The sequence below is a fragment of the Coturnix japonica genome, chromosome 3, assembly GCF_054131305.1.
Source record: "Coturnix japonica strain WE chromosome 3, WE-NBRP24, whole genome shotgun sequence".
Lineage (NCBI taxonomy): Eukaryota > Metazoa > Chordata > Aves > Galliformes > Phasianidae > Coturnix > Coturnix japonica.
The window spans coordinates 88240593-88250459 of NC_140665.1; the positions used below are offsets into that span (position 1 = coordinate 88240593).

General features: G+C 44.5%; 1 protein-coding gene across 39 annotated transcripts in view; it reads right to left on the reverse strand.

Moving 5' to 3' along the window:
* The window catches only part of MYT1L (myelin transcription factor 1 like), a 274007-nt gene that overhangs the window by 262144 nt on the left and 1996 nt on the right, over nucleotides 1–9867 (reverse strand). For 24 of the 39 annotated variants that reach the window (XR_014944905.1, XR_014944904.1, XR_014944906.1 and 21 more), the window contains exon 1: nucleotides 2687–3298. The exons of 2 other annotated variants lie outside the window; for them this stretch is intronic. The gene's annotated coding sequence lies outside the window, so the exon portion shown is untranslated. Of the gene's footprint in view, nucleotides 1–830; nucleotides 913–2327; nucleotides 2630–2686; nucleotides 3299–7330; nucleotides 7521–9497; nucleotides 9804–9867 lie in introns of those variants that run through there. 13 more of the 39 variants (XM_085543915.1, XM_085543905.1, XM_085543916.1 and 10 more) reach the window with 7 other exon arrangements.

The following is a 9867-nucleotide window of genomic DNA, read 5'->3' on the forward strand; positions in this document are numbered from 1 at the left end:
TAGTCAGTATGGTTCTAACAGAAGGAAAAAAAAAATACTGTGAAGGATTCTAAGGAGATAATCTTTGTCAATAGTCTACAAAAGCTTTGACTTGCTCTCCTTGTGACTTCTTAATCTATAAGATAAGTGGAGATGATGCTATTTTGTCTGCACTCATTTTCATTCCAAAGAAGTCTGGCTCCACTTCTGTTAAAAGCATTATTCATAATCTTACAAAAATTTCTCATGACTCCTTAAATGAGAAAGAAAAGGTCAGTAAGTAACATAAAGTCAAAGTTTTCTTGCACCGTGCTACCAAAAACTTCACATCTTTACTGGAAGCTGATCAAAATGACACAAAAATGGTATTAAATGATATTAAAATCACTACTTCCATAAAGATATTCTTCAGTATTGCATACATGTTTAATAGCAAAGTGGTTTTGCACCACTGACTCTCTCAACAAAACAACTACTGTGCTCAGTCTTCATCAAGAAATAGGCTCAATCGCAGAGAACTTGGTATCACAAATGTGTCTGTACTACTCATTTTAAAAAGAAATGCCTTTGCTGATTTCCCATGGACATGCTGAGGGATGAGGATTATATCTGCATTCTTCTGGAGTCTACATAAAGCCTGACTGCTGCAGAACAGTTCTCAAAACAGAACCCTTTTTGCAAAGTTTCTATGCCTAGTTAATAAATCCCCATATGCCCGTTTGCTTGTATGTATAATCAAAATACTAATCTGCTAAGGCATATATCTTGTTCATCTCCTCAACACAAAAATTAAACAGCAATAAAGGAGAACCTCAGAAATGGTCCTTAACAAACATGATAAAATAATGTACCTCCGAATACACTGAAGTAGCTCCTCTTCTTTCTTGTCTTTGTCTCCAAATACAGTTAGCCAGTTCTATAATATCTGAGACACAAGACTGCAGAGTAAAACAACAAAGTCTTACTGTGAACTAACAACTACTACGACAAAAACTGCCCTTCCTGAAAAGATGGGTTCTTGAACCTAAAACAAAGAAACCACTTCCAGCGTTTAGTACTAAACTATTGCCCTCCTTGGTTGGAATAACAAGGAGGGAAAAAAACAACAACACTGCCTCTCCAGAAAGTTCAAGCTGCAAAATATACAGACGAAATTGAATCCTACTCTGATTCGTTTAAAATGTGCTGAATTCTGCATTTACTCACTGCCATCATTCACTGTTCTCTTTGTTTCACTTCATAAATCCACACAGTTTTGTACAAATGCAGTCAGTGCTTTTCACCCCCCCCACCGAAAAATCCTGTTTTATTGTGCATAGCCTCACATCCCTCTGTATTTCAAAGGCTAGGAGCGTTATGTTGCCACCTCGTTTGTTTTTAAACATGCCATATTGCAAACAACTAGTCACATCCACATTCACCAAGCTACAGCACAGCAACCAAGTTTAACCTTATCCTTCCAAACTTAAAGAACCTTGAGCAATCAGCAGAAGTACCTGCCCACTGCCTGCAAAGGGTTAACAGCATATTGCAAGATTCTTTTTTGTTTGCAGAGAGACACGACAAAGAGTTTTGCTTGGTAATTTTTGGAACTAAACTATGGTGCAAATCTGAAACGTCGACTAAAGGGAAAATTAGTGGGAGAGAGGTAAATAGAGAGTGGTAGAAACTAAATACTGTTTCGAACTATATAGCGCTGTTCTCCAAACCAGTATCATTAAAGGCACAAAAAAACCCTCACACTTCTCAAATGAAAAGCAATCTGCCATCAAACTGTTCTAATATTATCAAAAAGAAAACGACACAGAGACCATTAAGGGGTAATAATTTCTACTTAACCCCAACCTTAACTGCAGCTTCAAAATTAGGTCAGTTAAAACGAAAAAAAAAAATAAAAAATCACCATTTTTAAGGAGATTAAGAATCATTAAAATTGGATAAAAAACAATCCCAAATGACTACAGAGAAAAAGCAAACGTTACCAGATGTTCTAGCATCCCTTATTTCAGGCACAGCATCCGAATTATATAAGAAATGCCCATCAATGGATGCTGTGTTCGAGAAGTGGGATTCCAGTCTGACTCAGTGTTATCATCTGGCAAAAAGAAGAAAAAAAAAAAAAGAAAAAAAAAAAACAAAAAACCCATGGAATTCAAAAATAGCTTGTTTATTTTCTTTTGTTTTCTCCCTTCGCTGAGGCAAAAGGACATACATACGGTGGAGATACATGGAGCAGAGACTCACTTTAATTTCTCAATCAGTAACTTCAGGTTTTAGAATCACTGTGACTTTGTGTTAAATAAGCACATATATATTTCTTTTTTCTTTCCAGTCAAGAAAATACATACCGTGCCAACCACAAGTAATCACACCGAGGCTTTCACCGAAGCAGCAGTTGTTAATTTTACAGCTCTACCCACATTGTTCTGGAAAATAGGCAGCAGTCGTTCCTAAAACAACAGCCTCCGAGGGCTCCATCCTGTTCGCAGGGAAGCAATGTCAAACTCCCCGCAGACTTCAGTAGGAAGAGGGCCCTGAGCAGCTCCGCGTCCCCCCGGCTCCGAGCACGGGAGAAGTCCGAAGCCCGGCTATTCTTTAACTGCCCCAAGAGTTGAACTTTCCATCACTTTGTCAACAACAGCAAAGTGCCTGCACACAACAACAGCGACAAAAAAAAAAAAAAAAAAAAAAAAAAGGCCATATTTACCTTGAAGGAAACCGCAAAGGGAACGCCGCAGAATCGCAAACCAAAGTAGTCCAAAGGCACCGGCCACACACGATCCAACCGCACACCTCCAAGTAGGCCACGCTCCATCAAGCAGCCGCCTCAGCGCCAGCCACCCTGCCTTCCATCTTACCACGTTCACCCAGGAAACTGACAGACCCGCTCCACGACAACAAAACTCTCCTAATGCTTTTGAACGCCCACCATTTGTTCTCCATTCATCCAATCAACTTTGCACTGCACATCTTCTCCCGCAACTGAGGCTCAGAGGCAGGATCCCTTCTCATCTGTATGCTAATTATTTTTGCCACATGGACAAAAGTAATAACGCCTTTCAGACGGCAAACCAACGGGCTCGCTCAAAGTCGGGAGACAGAAATTAATAAGTTGACACCACCACCGAACGCTGAAAAGATGGGCATGCGTGCAGCCCCGTGCCTGACGGATCAGCTGGAGCCTCCATTTAAGAGCAGAGCGGAGGTTTCAGGCTGAGAGCGGTGTCCTCGGAGCCCCACCGCTGCGGCAGCCCTGCCCCTGCCCGCACACTTACCCTGCCTCCTCCTCCCTCCTGCCACCAGCGCGGCGACCAGCCCCGCACCCGCTCCCGACGCGCGGCTCAAGTTGCGGCCGCGCACGCCCAACCCCCGACGGGGGCGGACGGGGTCGGGTCGGCGCTGGGTGCCCTCCAGGGGCTTCCCGGCTCGTTTTCCCCGCGGGCAGCGGACACGGCGCGGCCACCGGGGAGGGGGAAGCGCTAAAAATACCGCCCCGCCGCTGCTACCGGCGTAAAATGGTGTCTCCGCCGCGGCGCGGCGCGGCCCTCCCACCCCCGAACCGGTCGACCTCCGGCTGTATCTTTGAAGGGAAATAATGAGCAGGAATAGGCATCGCCTTGCCTCTGGGGTGTCTCTGCGGGGTCTGCGGAGGTAACCCAAGGGAGCTGCTACAGCCTCGCTTATTTTACCTGCAGGCACCGTGAGTTGCCTTTTGAAACAAAAGAAACGAACCGTCGCCGGCTGAACACCGTTCAGCCTTCCACCATTAGCGCCTTGGCGCACCTGATGTGATCGCCAGCCCCAACGTAAACAAGGGCTCGCACACAAAAAGGGTTTGCCCGATGCCTCTCGACACCGCTATCCCTTGGCAATTGGATTTGCGGTGTTCGCCGCCCCCGCTCAGCCGCGGAGCGCGTCCCTACCCGCAGACAATAGCGGGGAGCGGCCCCCCGCCGCCTGCCGCAGCGCCCGCCCCCGGGCAGCTCCCCTCGGGTCTCGCCCTCCGCCGGGAGCAGGGTGCCAGCGGGCGCCGCTTCCTCCGACCCCGTCCCCGAAATGTCATTTCGGTGGCGGAGGGAGGGGCTGTGATCTTTACGCGGGGGCAGCGCTGTGTGTGCGGGCACGGCGGCGGGGGGGAGGGGGACGAGAAGCCCCGCAGACTTGGCCTTGCCGTGCCCGCTGTCTGCCCCCGGCATCGCCGTGCCGCCTCTACAGGGCGATGCCCGGAGCATCCCACCCTCAGTCCCCCATCCCCGCAGGCGGGCGGGCTGCGCTCCTTATTGGAAAGACCGCAGGCAGCGCGCACGCAGCGCAGTGCCCTCCCCAGGCACCTACACCCGCCTTCGTGCCATTGTGCTGCTGCATCCCCCCCCCACATCGCCGCACCGCTCCCCCCGCCCCGCCGCCGCAAGGGCACCGCGGGCACAGCCCGGCGGCCGGGGCGGAGTGACCCACGGTCACACGGAACCCTCCTCCAGCCTCGGAGGCGATCCCTCCCGACCCGCCTGCCGTGCGGAGCCCAGACATGTCGGTCACTACAGAGGTTATATCCCGCCTCGCAGGAATCGCACCGCTGTCGGAAGGGGCCAGCAGCCCTTCGCAGCCGCGCTATGATGGCGATGGCAGAAGAGGGGGGCTTTTTCGGGGAAGTTTGTCGTGGGAATTCAGAGGAGAGCCAGCCTGCAGGGGCAGGGACTAACAATAGCTGAGCCCTCAACGACTTACACGTTTTTGGTGGAAAACGAAGTGTTTCCCTCAGATAGAAAGAAAAAAAAAAAAGGAAAAAAAAAAAAAAAAAAGGACTTACGTGTCTCTTCCCCCGCCCCCCATCCCCACCTCGCTCCTTTTTTTTTTTTTCTCTCTCTCTCCTTTAATTTTTCTCTGTCATCTCTGATTACATCTCCCCGCACTCGCGGGGCTCCCCCGGGGCCGAGGCGCGGAGCCCCGGGAGCGGTCGGGCCGCAGGTGCGGGGGTGCGGGCGGGGAGAGGGCGGCGCGGATGGGGGGCGGCAGGAGAGCGGCCTCCTGCTCGCAGCGCGGAGCCGAGCTTCCATCTTTGCTTCATCCTGACTGCATGCAGTCTGGGGTTGGGTTTGTTTTTTTTTTTTCCACTTGCATCAATGCTGCCCTAGAAGCAGGCGCGCACCTGGTGATTCAAGGTCCTTTTTATATGGGTAGAGGGGTACCTATACCCATATAGATTAACCTGATCGCTTCCCAGTGTAAGGTTTAGTGCAGAATCTTTGAATAAATGCATTCTCGTTTCAGAAATCAAGTCTTGCCTTCTCCCTCCCAATCTAACCTCTTTATGTTAGATGCTACCTAGCCCTATAGGGTTGTGAAGATGACTATGGGGCACACATATCATAGCAGGTGTTATCAAACTTTTAAAATAGCTCGACAGTGATTTAGCTGGAAAACAAACATAAACACTCTCATATTTTCCAACCTTTAGGATGACACAAAGAAATACCCCAGTGCTTTTCTCACAGAATACAAGAACAATACTTGCCTTAACTGGGGGGGGGGGGGGGGGGGGAAGAGGGGAAGAGATATAAATTCTGTGTTAGGGACAAAGGGGCTAAGCATAAATTAGAAACATTTACAAATAATAATAAAATAAATGCGAAAAACAATTTTGGGAGACTGGTGATTCATTGGCCTAATTATCCTCTGTAAGACGTTAAGGTATGGGTTTAATGTTGTGGGATGGATTCTCCCTCCCCCAGCCTGTGTCTCGTCAACGCGCATTATCCATGGGGAAAAGGAGATGCAGGTCATGTTTAAGCAGTGTTAATGAGAGCACAGTATTTTTCCTGAAGGTTAAGTTGGACAGGTTAGCAAATTTCATGTAAAGAATGCTTGAAAACCTTCATTTTCTTTTACTTTCTCACTGGTAGCGGTTTCTAACGAGACTTGGAACATTAGACAAACAGGGAAAGCATAATTCAAGCATCAGACGAACCCACTACTGTCAATAAGGGAGTGCAATTTCAGCTTGACAGGAGTATTACAAGAATATACCCGCTAACGAGCAGCCTTAATTGGCCTGCATATTGTGGCTGTCACTGTTAAAACCTGTTCCTATACAGTCCTGTTTTATACAGCCTTGAAACGTATAGCTCTGAAAAGCAGTTAAAGAGACAATGCTTTACTCACCGGGCTTTTGATTTTGTGTGGGAAAGAAAAGGGAAGAAAAGCAAATAAAAAGGAAATAGGAAATCTTATTACAAATATGGTATCGGTGACTGTAAAACTACATAAAAGTCAAATGTATAGTAAAGCAGCAATCAGCCATTTTCAGTTTCAATGCACTCTGTAAGTTCTGAATGCAAACATCATTTATCCATAAAATACAATGGCTAGAGAGAATTCACTGATATTTACTATATTACGTCTTTTAAAACAGAGTTCATTCTTTAATAGATCCCACCTTTTCCTCATCAAGACACTTTGCCATAAAAAGTATCCTTAATTCAAGTATTTGAGAGAGTTCACCCTCTGTCCTGGCAAATCCTTTACACAATAGAGTTAAACGTGTAGCTTGGCAGTTTCCAGTACACGGTCATGCTCATAAAGAATACAAATGAAAAGGAAGATGTATATATAAAAAGAAAGTTACTGCGCATGTGCAGCTGGCAGTTATTAAATGATAACAATGTAACTTCTAGATAATAAAAATCAAAATATCAAATAGGACGGAGCAGATCATGCCCTAATGTTGTGTAAAGTGGCTCACTTTTAAGTTCTTCCTACTGTGATTTAAAACTGTCTAACCTAGAAACTTGAATATTAAATACTGCTGCAACCGAAGTCTGCAGAAGTCATTCATATGCATAATGAAACATTAAAAGATCCTCCAGATCAAGTTCTAATCCATAACATGCCTACTATTTTCAAACTCGGGGGGGGGGGGGGGGGAGGAAAATGGATGTTCAGTGCACAAGGAGGAAAGACCTCAGGCACAGAGGGTAAATAGTCTTGAGGTGGTAAGCTGGATGCATTGTTTATCTGTCCAAAACATAAAATAATAAAATGAAAATAAAATGAACGAAATGATGTACCTCAACAAAGCTCTCTCTCTCTCTCTTTTTGTTCCCCCTGTGAAGAAGTCGGGCTAAGTATGGCAACAGCTCTAACGTCCCTCATGTCCTAAGAGTTAAATTGCATGGCTGCGAGGAAGTTCTGTCTAAGCTACACTGCCCTGTAGATCTCCGAGAAAACAAAATGCACGCAAAGACAGCTTTTAAAAAAGAAAGGCAGAAGTAGTGAAATGCAGAGACTTGACGCTTTACCACAGCCATCTTCGCATCGCCTAATTAGAAGGCATAAAAGCCTCTCCTGCCTTTACCTCAGCGAGCGGAATCATTAGGGTGATGAAAGCCAGCCGTCTCCACGTTGCCAGCGAGCCGGTGGGAAGCCGGGCGGCGCTGGAGGTAATTGCTATCAGCGGCGGACAGCTCCCGGTGCTGAAAGGCGAGGCGCGGGCACGGCGCTCACAATGGCTCGCCCCGCCGCCTTTGAAAAATCACAGCCAAACTGAATGAGGTGGCAAGTGCTCGGGCTGAATAGCACTGTCTGCAGAACAATGGCAGCCAACTACAAATCCCACTATAATCACATTAATGAGATTAATCAGTGAATTAGCAGCAGTCAAATGTCAGGGTGGCAAGGAGGAATCCAACCAAGCTTGGTAATTAACTTTTGGGGGGCAAGGGAAGAGAACCGACTGTGTTATCTCTTAGGCTTTTTCAGAAGTTTACCAGTTTTTTATTCACGAGCCTCTGGAAGATGTTGACAATTCAAGTGAAGGGGGGTGGAGGGGATAAGACAGAGACCTCAACCTTTGCATGCAGCCTGCTAATGCACAGTATCCTATTACATCGAGCTGAAGTCCATTGAGGAAACTAGCACCATTTCAAACAGTCTACCCCAACTGCCAAAGTACTTCACTGTACTGAACTTTGGGTGTAAAATTAGTTTTGTAATCTAACTTCAACCGCAAACTTCACTAGGCATGATAAATATGGCCGATGCCAAAAGCAGTACTAAATCTTATTTCTTTTTAAAAATCTACAAGAAATATCCTGTTTCTGAAATCAGAGGGATAAGAGAAAGGGAAAAAAAATGCCCTTTAAACAGCTATCAGCAATTGATAGCATGACAAGTCAATGCTAGATCTGTTGCAGAACATTTTCTAAAATAAAATTTAAAAAAAAAAAAAAAGATTTTTAATCAAGTAATTTAGAGTAAGTTACTTAATGTAGGCAAGGCAGACACCTGATCTCTATCTGACCTCCATAAAAGTGAAACTTCACTCCACCTTTAATTTAGCACCCACAACCATTTCTCTATTGTAAGTATAAGATACAAAAAGAGATTCCCTGTAGACTGTAAATAAAACACAATTGCATTAATCTGCAAGAAAAAGGGGTCCTGTGTATGTCCTTTTCTATCTTTAAGAAGAGCACTGTCAACCTTGCAAAAACATTTATCATGTAAAAACTCCGCAGTAATGCACACATTACTTCTGTAGGAAAGAAATAAACACTGCTTCTTAAAAATTTCCTCTGTGGCTAGATGAGGCAATGTATGTTGTTCAGTATGCAAAAAGAAATGGCATGCTTCTGTACCATTAAGTTTAATTGTGACAAATAAAAGAATCAAACCTGTGTAACATCCCCTGTATTCGAGGCTAACAAGCTATTTCTTTTTTACTAATATAATTCATTTTCTTTAATACTCCTCAGTTAGTTTTTAGCACTAAATTAATAAAATTATGAAATTCACTTTAAATTTGTGTGAACTATAGTCATACTTATCTGAACTACTTTAAAATTGAAGTACAGACTTAGAGGGTTAACTGAATTAACCATGCCTTATTTACAGACCTGTTTCTCTTTAAAGAAAAGGAAAAACTATTGCAGATACAAAATATTTAGGATAGTGTTCTTTGTAATTGCTACTCTCCTGTGAGTGCTCCCTTTTAAAGTACAAATCCACTGTTTTCAAATGTAGGTTTAGCGTAAAAACATATTATCTAATAATCTTTTCTTTAATTGTCTTTGGCTGTCAGGAGACCTGAGCTTTCTAATCTGAGAAGTTTTTGTCTCTGACTCTCCATACCAAACAAGTACCATCCAACATGCAGCAAGTTTATATAAACAACAACATGCTTAAAGCATGCAACATTATGCGTTCATGTAGTAAACACACACTTCAGGATTTTTTATAAGCTATTCTACAGCCCAGTATAATTTCAGCTGCACAGCATTATTGTCAGAAGAACTTGAAAAGAGCAAACAATGGATGTTTAAGTACAAGCTACAGAACAACTGCAAAAAATCACAATAATCTTTCCAGTTAGCTACAAGAATCAACCCCCACCCTACAAAGAACACATCCCACACCTGCACCGTTAACCATTTACAAATTAAACATAAGAAAGACATTTCAGCACGGTTAAGAAACATCCTGTCTTACTACAACTTTGAAAGGATGAGGAGTAAGAAGCATACCACAGAGACCCAGAAAATGCTGCTTTTTTTCTTCATTGAACACTGAAAAGATACCCCATGTTCCAGGGAATTCAAAAAATAGATATATATTAAAATACACCCACCAACACTGAGTAAAAAAAAATAAAACAAAATCAGGGGGCTTCAAGAAGACTGCAGGGAAAAAGCTCTCACTCTCTTTAGTGTGCAGAAGCTTAGGGGGAAAAAAATGTCGCCCTGGCAGGAATGACAAATGCAGTAGGATAGGCTAGCAGGCCTGAGGGATCTGTTTTACTTCCACATACATCCTCTAATGCACGCACTCCCACTCATCCTCTCGAGATGCCTTTTTTTTTTCCTCCACTTTTTTTTTTTTTTTTTTCACCAGCTC